Genomic DNA, 10,242 nt, shown 5'->3' on the forward strand with positions numbered 1-10,242 from the left:
GATTGGCCAGATCTGAAAGTTCTCAGCTGAGTGCACACATGCTTAGCACTGGGTAAAATTTGATTCCTATGTATATGTGTGTTGACAGTCCATGAACATCAAATGCTGTCATGGCTTAGTGGATCAGTACTGTGATTATAGTGCACACTATCCTGGGTTCGAGACCTGTCATTGCTTTTTTATTTTACTACTGGCCTGACTGGTAGGGGATGTGGCTGTGTTTAGCCGACTTTGCTCAACTTTGCCCAATGTTGCTCTACGTTTACCGACATTGCCCGATGTTGCTCTAGTTAGCGCACCTCCGCACAAACATGTTTGGTTTTTGCTAGTTGGCATGATGCGCAGCTCCGCTCAAAGCTATTGCGCTAGTTAAACCAGTGTTTAGCTATGGGCAATTATTCTTAAATGTGCTTAATACTGGTAAACGTTGCTTAGCAGTGCTTCACATTGCTTAAGATAGGTTACTTATGCATTCATTAGTATGCATGACCATTTCACCTTCTTATATATATTTAAAATATTGTTCACTACTACATAGGCCATTTCAATGCATTTTAATAAAATTTAAAAGGTAAATGTCAGAAACTATTTTTATGCATGGATTTCCTACAGAAAATGAAAAGGGGAGTGGTGGGACTCGAACCGGGAATGCCTCCTCTTCGTGCAAAGGCTCTACCACTACACTATTGCTATTTGGCTTAATTTGCATATAAGTGGTTTATTATCCTCTTCGATGTCTAGACTGCTAACTGTAGCTAAGAAATGGGCACACGTGCAAATACGGGCAGCTATATCGTGAATATTAAAAAAAATTTGTTTTACATTTTATTTCATTTGTACAGGGCTTTTGAATGTGGGGGAGTGTAGTGTTGGGGGTATACACATTTGAGCGGACTCGCTCATATCTGCTGACATTTGCAGATTTAGGCACTTGCAGGGGTGTGGATATTTGGACAGCTCGTCAGTCTGACACGTCCCCTGCACTCCTACATGCTCCATGTTAGCCTGGGAGTTGAGTCAGCACACTCTCATTCATATGCATGGCGCGCTGACATCATACTCTTAGACAGCAGTCTCCAAGTAGGACTTCGTTCGTCCTACACGGAAGATTACTGAATCCCCCCCCTCTGTCTTTCTGCCTCTGTTAGAAACTGTACACAAATCTTCTTTTTTGTTTCCCTGTTAAATACTTTTATCACATAAAGATTCCATGAGTTACAGTCTTTATTTCTTTATATTCTACAAGAAAAATTTCCATTGAAAAAACAAGTCTCAAATATATGTATATGTGACAAAATGCCTCTTTATTAATATGAACAAATGTTTTTACCTCATGTGCTTTTACACCAAAAGATGCTATTATTTATTTATTTATTTTTATTTTACATTTGTTTACTGGGAAAGTCTGACTGCAACAAGGTCCATTTACAGTGGAGGCCCGGGGAGAAAAGCTCCATAACATAATGGTACAAATACAAAAAATGATAAAAAAAATTCTGTACAGAGGCATATATACAATCAGAGCTCCATATCTTTATATGACAACACATAATCCACGAATGACAGAAAATTTCTATACAGTGGCATATATACAGTCTAGGAGATTTTTCGTACCTTAGTTTGATTTAAGCAAGCGTCATATATAGATATCAAAACTTTGAATTCCCTATTGGTAGTACAAAGCATAAAAATGAAGGAATGGAATCTGGAAAATAATGCTATTCGGGAGATATGTCATAGCGTGAGAAATAGTTTGTAGGATAGTAGTTCCTGATAGGGAGTACAGATATTAACTTGCCCCATACTTCATACCTGTCTAGTTCCTTGTCTTCCTTACTTGGAATCCTTACCACATACTTCCATTTTTCATTTTCTTCTGCCTTCTTTTCTGCTACTCCACTTTTGCCTTCTTTCATTTTCTCTGCATATGTTTTCATTTCCATCTTACCACTCTTCTTTGGGATTGTTTCTGCATCATCCTTTTTTGTATTTTCTCCATAATATTCCCCCAGGAAACATTGCCTTCATATTCTGTCTAACTCTGTATCACCATTTTTTTAAGTAAATCATCCTGCAACCCTCCCAACTCAAGGATTGTAATTATACATCCATTATTTACTAACTCATCTCTATCAAACAGGTTTCTTTAAAACATTTCTTTAGAATCCTGCACATATTCTCCAGTCTTGATATTTCCCTTTTCCTTCATTTCTTTCACTACTCCATCATGTCCTTCTTTCTCCATCTACTTCCCTGTTTCTGCAGGCAGCCTCTGCACCTGCAATGGAAACAGGAAATGATCCTCCAAAATGGTTCCCACTCACAACAGTGATGAGTAAGGGAAGTTCCCTGATGCACTGGACACATTTCCCATAGTAGTATTAATACTACCTCTGCTCTCTACTGAAAAAAGTTACTTGCCCAGTGGGACTAACCTGGCCAACAAAGGATGAATAAACATAAAATACGTAATAAACCACAGACCATAGAATAATCTACTTTGAAGAGTCCTGTAATAAATTAGTGAGATAGTGCTACTTGTAAATATGTATATAGAACTTCTTAATAATAGTAAGATGGCAACTTCAGCATATATTGGTTAAGTGTTGCCTCTGTTAAACTCACCGTTATAACCAAAACATAGAACTATTATTAATATAATTTGCAATTCAGTTATTGTAAACTAGAAATATTTTTGGTTCTGCCTTCTATGTACTGCCTGACTACTGCTTGTAAATTTCAAAGAATAAACCACAGAACTTAAAAATACTGGACAAGGCTACTTGATCTACTAGATAAGTTTAATAATAATATAGTTAAATAGGTAGACATTTTTAGTGTGCTTTGTAAACAAGTTATCATTTGAATTTGAGAATGAATTCTGAAATATTTTAAGAAATACTTTTGGGTGTTTTGAAGATGTTTTATTTCCAAACTGAAATTTAAAAATTTTGTTCAAGAAGTTATATGAAAAAAAAAATGAGGTACTGCCCAACTACTGCTTGCAAATCTATCTAGTTTTGGCTGCCACCAGGTGATACATTGGTATAATGGTACTGTAGCTCCTTGGCTGAAACTATATAAACTGTTACTAGGATGCACATTAGGTTAAACTCACATGAGAATTATGTTGAATATCAGTTTATGTACTGACTCCTTGGCAGAGTTTTTACTGTGCACATATTGTGTTTTTATAATATTCTAGTCAAGGACTTCTAACAAAGTTTTGTTTTGTACACCTGCAGTGTCATTTATCCATTTCCTATGTACCTGCTGTGCTATTTCTTTGTTTCATGTGTATAGAATAATCAGGGTGCACACACATGGTTACCTAGTAATATTTGTTAGTAGTTTCACAGATGTCAGAGGTTGCACCATACTTTTAGTCAAGCAGCAGGTAACTTTTATGCACACAACATGGCAGCAGATCACAATGTTTATACTTCAGCCATTTTGACCAAAACTAAGTATAGCTTAGGAATGCAGTGCATTATGGGATATGTATAGTCTTAAATAGCGCTACCATATAGTAGTCTTGAAGTGGCAAGAGTTTTGTTACACATTCACTATATATATATATATACACACTCTTTATTCCACTTATCATCACAAGTGTATTTTTAGATGTTTCGTGATTACACTAAAATGACGTGTATTGAATAATATTCCATGTTTTAGCTGCTAGACAAACTCAATGTTGTTGAACAACTGTGCCTTTATATTAATCAGGTCATTAGCTACTAATTATTTTTGTTTTGTATACCCACTGTGCTATTTATCTATGATTCTGTGCCTCTACAGTGGCTGAAAAGGTTCCTCAGACCAGTCCGTGCACCTGGCTAATAATAAATAAATAAATAAAAACATATGTACTGAAGGAGAATGAAAATTTGAATAAATATGTAGCTCTTCAAAATAAACATTTTTTGCAGAACAGCAAGATCCGCTTCTCGATTTTAAAAAATTCACAACTGTGACCATATGTACTCCTTAAATGGGTTTATTTACAACAACATGCTCTAGCAGCATAGCAGCTTAGGTAACACTTCACACAGGAAGTCACAGTCATCAGCATATCTACATTTTGACCATAGCAAACCAAACCCACACACACACAGTGCTAGCATTTTCTGTATGACATTACCAGGTTACACCACACTTTGCACCCCCATACCACCCTTTTTGTATAATCTCATTACAAGGCTACTGTAACTTGGAAAAAGAGCAATCCTTCTTAGAACATGAAATGAACAATCATTCTTTCTCTGCTATCTCTCAGTTTTGGAGCAGCATTAACAGAAACATTGTGAACCTTCAAGCCCAAACACATTATTACAAAAATCAGTGAATAAAGACATTGTGAGAAAGCAACATCTCTGGTCAACAACACTTGAGGAAACAGAAAACAGACAAACTCTGATAACTGGAGCTCTGACATGTAATGAGCTGCTTCCTCTGCTAAGGGTACAGGTTTGAATCTATCCACTGACATTTGCCTGCTGTGTAACTTTGAGCAAATCACTTAACTAGGCAGTGCTCTGAGGCAATTGGGAGCTTAGGCTATGCTCCTTAATGGTTTCCTAGATGTTGATAGCATTCAGAGCCTTTAACTCATTCAGTATGGTTTGGGGAACTTGCTGATCTCCCTGCACAGTATGTGTGTTTGTGTATGCTGCTGGTATTCACAGCCTATAACACATTCAGTACAGTTTGGGGTACTAATGTTCTCAGTTTACTAGGGCTGTAGAATAGGCTTATGCTTCTAGAATTCTTGTTTAGATCATACACCTTTCCCTTCTTTTCTGTTGGGGCTTAATGATATGTTTTCTGTAATGTATTGCAAAATAACATTGGTAAAGATCAAGCATTTGATCCTTCTTGCTTGAAATACCTTCATGAATTTATTACGCTAAGATTAGCAATGTATTGCTGTTTTTACTGCAAAGAGGCATGCTCTATCACTAGTTTCTTAGCAGTATTTATTGCTTGTCTTTTGGTGCCCTTTACTGCCCTATTATATGACATTTATCATTTGGTGAGCCTTTTAGCTTCCATTTTTAGCTGATATTTTTTTTTCTTATGTATTATCTATTTACTTGTAAGAGAACTTAGTAATGTTTTGATTTCTGAAACAAAGCTTGCTGCTTTAAAATTTTATGTGAAAATAGCTTTTCTTTTATAATATGCTGCACTTTGATGGTAGATTAAACTGAAAAGGTATGAATTCCATGTATTTCCATGCAATTCCATTTAACTGCATCTGTCTTAACCACGCAATCTGATCACATGGTAAGTGAAGTATTACTTCTGCTACAACTAACATGGCCCACGCATTTTTATTTATAGTTACAACTGACTTATGAATAAATGATCATTGGCTGGTAATACAGGGATCTGTTCAACATTTGTCATCATTTTCTTCTTGTTACAAAATAATATACAGTATCTGTTGACTTATTCAGAGGATATTTATTATTTGAACTAAGTCCTCATATTACTAATAGTTTCCTATGAAGATATGATGAGAAATGCACTCAGTGAAATGCTGGTTTTATTCCTAGAGGACATCAGTTAATATGATCTCAAGAAGAGAAAAATTATTAATCAAATGAGATCCCATTTTGTGACTGGATTACAGAAAAATATTACAGGTGAGTACCAAATGAAAGGGTGTGACTGGACTTTATCAAGACTTTTGCCTTGGTCCTGCTAGGAAAACTGCATGGGTGGGAGTTAGAATCAGATACAAGGAAATGGAAAGGGGCTTGCTTGGCGGTAAGGCATAGAGATTTGGAGAGAGATCAATGTCAGGAATAAGGTAAGTGACTAGAGCAGCTCCGCAGTGGCCATTCCTGGGTCCTGTACTTTTCAGTGGGTTCTCACTTCATAGGTAACTGAGGTGAAGTAGAACAAGGTCACTCTGGTCACTTATGACAAAAAAGATAGATGCAACAGTACAGGACTGGGAGAAGAGTCTAAGGAAGGGCTTAGTAAGACTGACAAGGTGGTTGGAAAGATGACCGATGGGGTTTAATGTGACAAATATAAAGCACTTCCCTTGGATCACAACATCCCTGGGCTGATAATCTTGGGGGGGGGGGTGCCTATTGCACCTGGGTAGGATAATGAGAATTAGTCACACCTGGGTAGGATAATGAAGAGTGGTGCAAGAGGACCATGGCAGCAGGAAACAGGTGCATCATTGAATAGACAGAAATAAAGCAAAGAGGCAGTGTTCCTGCCCTACTGAGTCCTGATCAGACTAGAACCTGATTACTGTGTGCAGCTATGGATATGCCATAAGGAGAGGGGAATCAGGCAGCTTACAAGAGACAGGGAGACGACCATCAGAAGAGAGTAAGGATGGAGGCATAAGGGTATGAAGAGAATCTAGAGAAACTGGAGCTCTTCCAACTAGAAACTAGAAGAGATGTCAGGGCATGATATAGGTACACAGCATCATATCCAAGAGGAGGGGTTACCCAGAATAAGAAGGATATCAGAGAGAAGGGGCAAAGGCAGAAGACCATAGGTATCAATGGCACAGCAGACAGAGTATTTGTTTACTTAGATAAGCCACCTTTCTGTCAGCCTTGAAATGTTAAGTCCATTTAATCAAACAGGCTACCACTGATAACATAAGTAATAACTAAGGTAAGGTTTTGTGAAGTGGGAGTTAATTGCATTATGCAAAAACCTTCCAATCAGGATGTGGGAAGCTTGATCCCACATGAAAGGTTTCTGATCTGAGCCTATATGATTTTAATGGGCTTATGGGCTTATTTCTCACCTCAAGGTGAGTTGATCAAATGAAGCATATCTAATTCCACTGAGGACTGTGGGCCCAAAAAATGAACTATTAAAATGGGTGGTGGAACAGGAAACATCAGTGCCATTCTAAAAGATAGAAGGGAAAGGGTGAGGGGTAGGTAGGAATGAAAATAATGTGGTATATGCAAGCCGATACCAAAGCCACAGACCCATTTCTGAGAGAATATATGAGGACCTTTGTCTGTATAAAACTTAAATGTTATTACATAATTTAAACCCCCTGGCATCTTGAGTTAAAAAAAAACTTTCAAGGTGGACAAGCAGAACCATTAAAAAAACACATTTATAGTCTTTACTTATTACAATTATTCAGTTAATTTCAATCACAAAATTTAAAGTAAGAATGCTCTGTTTTCAAATAAATACATGCCATTGTATATCCACATTCAAACTCAAGGGTTTCACCTCCAAGAAGTAAATGAAAAAGAAGAGTGGCTCAAAGACTGAATCCTGGGATACACTCCTAGTGACAGGTCTTTTGGAGGAGGTAGAGCAGCCCATGCTAATTTCCTGGGTTCTATTTGTGATCCATATTTCTATGCAATGAGTTACATAGGCATTAACATTTTGTTGGGATAGTTTGTCTATGATACCCGAGTATGGGATATGGTTGAATGCCTTTGCAAGGTCTAGATATCGTGTGTGCACTGATTTGCCCTCATTCATTGCTTCAGTAACTCTCTTAAAGAAGTCAACCAGGTTAAGCAGGCTCAATCTTCAACAAATTCATACTGGTGTGAGTCTAGAGTTTATGGGTTACCTATGTTCTTATTTTTAATTCCATAATGATCCTTTCTATAGCCTTAGAGATGATGCTGGTTAAACTTATGAGTCAATAATTCCCTGGGTCTGTTGATGCTCCAACTTTGTGCAAGGGGATAACAGTTGCTGTCCTCCATTCATCTGCCATGAAGCCTGTTTGGAAGCTAACAATGAATAGCCTCTGTAGGGGGTTTGGGAGGTTCTGATTCAGGTGGGCAAGTAAACAATCTGGTATGTTATCCAACCTCATAAAGGTGGTATCCTTGACTTTCAATAGTGCCTTGAGGACTTGTTCATGGGAGATTTGATAGAGGGGGTACAGATGAATGTAGGAGACATGGGAATGTAGGAGGGACAGGGTTGAAGTTAGATGTCGATTTATCTGGTAGTAGGCTGGCTATGTCCTTCTTGATCTGAATATGTCATATCATTTACTATTAGCTCTGTGCAGTGCTGGCCATTGTTTCTTAAGTTTCTAACAGAAGTAAAAAAGGCTTTGTGTTCTCTTTGTGTTGTCTTTTGCCTGGGTGGCTATTTTTGTTTCACATCTGGCTTTGGTTGATTTGATGAGAGTCCAGAATTCCCTGTTAAGTTTAGCAAGAGGTTTTTTTGCATCTTGAGAGTTACATGCATTTACACATGCAGTGAGACTTTTCTTTTGTTTTAGAACCTGTTTATATTTGGGTTCCACCATCTGAATTTATATTTGAATTTTGCATTGTATTTACTTTGGATGGAGAAAGATGCATCTGTGCAGGTATTCACATGTTCATAGAATTTGGCATTAAAGGATTCCTCAGAAGTATTGGGGTCATAAAGTTATCAAGGGATTTTGAATTAAGCTCGGTCATCATTCATTTTCAGTAGATTAGCCATGGCATAATCCCTGAATACCAAGATATTGGAGGATGTTTCTAGCTTCAGTCTTATGTGATTGCTTTGTGGTCTGATTTCACCTGAGAAGGAGTTACAATTTGTAGGGAGCAGAGCTGTCCACTATTGTTGTGGACCAAGTCCAGGATTTTATTGTCCCAAGTTGGAATGGAAACTAAGAGGTCCAGAGAATTTTTATTAATGAAGTCCAGTAATCTCTGGGCATACATATTAGTGGTTGTATGGTTATCATTTAATTGAGGGCTAGTTGAAGTCCCCTAGGAGAATGTGGTACTTGGTTCAATGCTTAGCAATTCCATACTAGTTAGGTAGGAGTTATGGGGTGAGGAGAGGCATAGAGATAGTAGCCATGATATGATAATGAGGTCTTGTTAATGGTAAGTTTGACATGGAGGATTTCCATATTGTTATCTTACTTAACTTGCCTGGAGAAGATTTATTTTCACAAATATGGATACAACACTGTCTTTATGTAATGCGGTGGGCCTGAATGTTTGGTAGATGTTCAAACCTGCTATGATGGGGTGCTCTCAATGGTCTTGAACCAGGTCTCTGTGACGATGCATATATCAGTCTTTTCCAGAGTAAGGAGTGCTTGTAGGGACTGGGCTTTTCTGTTAAGTCTACTAGCATTGAGCAGCAATACCTTTATGTAATCCCACTTCTGCTTTTTTTTTGTGATGGAATTTTTGGTGGAAGAGCATTGTCTAAAAAAGGTGCTATGGGTGCAGACTAGCCAACATATGAAAGCCTTGGGGAACAGGTGCAGGCTATCCTTGACAAAGTAGTTAGGACTGACTATCTAAAAGTAGAAAGAAGGCAGCTTCCTGGAGCAGTTACAAAAAAGGGCATATATGACTCACCCCTCCTGAAAATAAGGCAATTATTCTTTATTATAAATCTTTTGCCATCTATCACAGAATCCTTTCCCTAATGCACATAAGGGAAGGCCCTACAATGATAACATTTCCAACAGCCTGGTATTCACAATATTTTGTTGTTAACGGGATAAAATAACATGCAATAATCTGTTTGCTATGCTTAGCCCTTTTCTATATGCAAATATTGGGTGTGAGGGAAGTGCTCTTTTCAATTCATCATCTGTTTTCCAACCATTCTTGTAGTACAAGACTGTGCAAACTCACAAACTGGGGAAGACTCATCCCTTCCTATTCCATCACTGGGAGCTCAGTTTTTCTGCCTATAATTAGATTCCATCAAAGGCAGTCTTTTACTACTGATGTCAACTGGTGCATGGTATATCCACTTTTAAATAGCTTTGTACTTGTATAAAACATTTCTTCCTGAAAATAGTGTACCTTATATCATATATATTTTGCTATTACTAAGTGGCTTTATAGTAAGGAATCATTTAGTGTCTTTTGATGATCACTATGTCATACAAAACGCTTAGCAATGCTGTTTCCTTTCTGTTTGTTAATATCAAAATATAATTATTTTCCATAACCACAGATGGCTTAATATCCAAGAACTCTATGGTGGTTTCTGAAATTCTGTCTGTAAAATGAAGACCATCCTGGGTTTCTGCAAATTTGTAACAAAATGCACTTTTTTCCTTATCACTGTCCATTATAAACATCAAATAACCTATAAATTGATAATATGTATTTATACTGAAATTCTCCTTTGTGTAGTGTATGATTGCATGATGGCTCCACCAGAAACAATGCCTAGCAGATAGTGTCTGTAAGCTTAGGCAGGAATGTGCAGTAAGTCAGCGCTCTGGTTAAACTT

This window comes from Protopterus annectens, chromosome 13.part0, assembly GCF_019279795.1.
Source record: "Protopterus annectens isolate FY-2018-M chromosome 13.part0, PAN1.0, whole genome shotgun sequence".
Lineage (NCBI taxonomy): Eukaryota > Metazoa > Chordata > Ceratodontiformes > Protopteridae > Protopterus > Protopterus annectens.